Raw genomic sequence first — 1,112 nt, 5'->3', positions numbered from 1 at the left:
CGGATGCAACTTCTCATATCTCCTTCTTTTTGTTCTTGTTCTGTTTGTTCTTCTTCTTCCCCCAACTCCTGCATTTCTCTTAATTCGTATAATCATATAAACTTAAAAAATCTGATAGTAAGGTTCATATGTATGAGAGTGTGAAAATGGATGATAGAGTTCTATTAAAAGATATTATTTTAGTCGGATTTTTATTACAAACATCTAAAGGAGTAAAATTTAGTTGCAAGAATCCATTAGATATTATTATTCCATTCACAATTTAATTTGAAGAGCTAAAATGTGTGATTTGTGAGAAGATAGATTCTGAGATGTCAAAAAAAATATCATGTATTTTATACAAATATCCCATACCGGTATTTGGTGGATTCGTTCAATTTCAAACCAAATATGTAACCGACGAAGCGAGTATGCAAAAGATGTTTTCAATGTATATTGAAACTCACACTCAGATATCAGTCATCGAGTTGTACATTGAATTCGAACAATCTAAAGCCGACCGAAATATTGAACGGGAAGATTACAATAGTGACAGTGAGGAAGAGTTTGAAAGCAATTACGAAGTTGTTGCTCCAGACGGAGACGAAGATCAAGGTGACTGGGCGATGGCTCCGAATGTGGCAGACGTCGCAAATGCACTTCCAAACGAACATCTGTTTGAGGAGCATATATTTATACGAAGGATTACAATTTTGGTAATAATCTATATTGATCGTTGTACCAAATAGCTAAGTGACATGTGAAACTATGCTCAATTGGCAATTGTTTATGTCTTTATGTAGTTAAAATTAAGATAATAATATATTTAGTGAGTTATTGAGTTAGTTAAATATTAATTAGTATGCATTAGTCTGTATTTATTTATGTATTTATGTTTTTATTATGTTAAAAGTGAGATAATAACCTGATGGAAAGTTTATTTATATTAATGTGGATGTAGTGAGTATTGATTTATTTTTATTTTCAGTTATTAAATATTTCTGTATTAAATGTTTTTCATATGGTTGTCGTCGTGGTAGAAATTTCTATGGTCGCAGATGGTGAATTTACAGTCAGAATGGAATTCAGTTTCAGGGAAGTTGTTATTATGGCGATGAAAGATTATACCATCC

Source organism: Arachis duranensis, chromosome 9 (assembly GCF_000817695.3).
Source record: "Arachis duranensis cultivar V14167 chromosome 9, aradu.V14167.gnm2.J7QH, whole genome shotgun sequence".
Classification (NCBI taxonomy): domain Eukaryota; kingdom Viridiplantae; phylum Streptophyta; class Magnoliopsida; order Fabales; family Fabaceae; genus Arachis; species Arachis duranensis.
The sequence above is the reverse complement of the archived record's forward strand: the minus strand, read 5'-3'. Positions refer to the sequence as shown.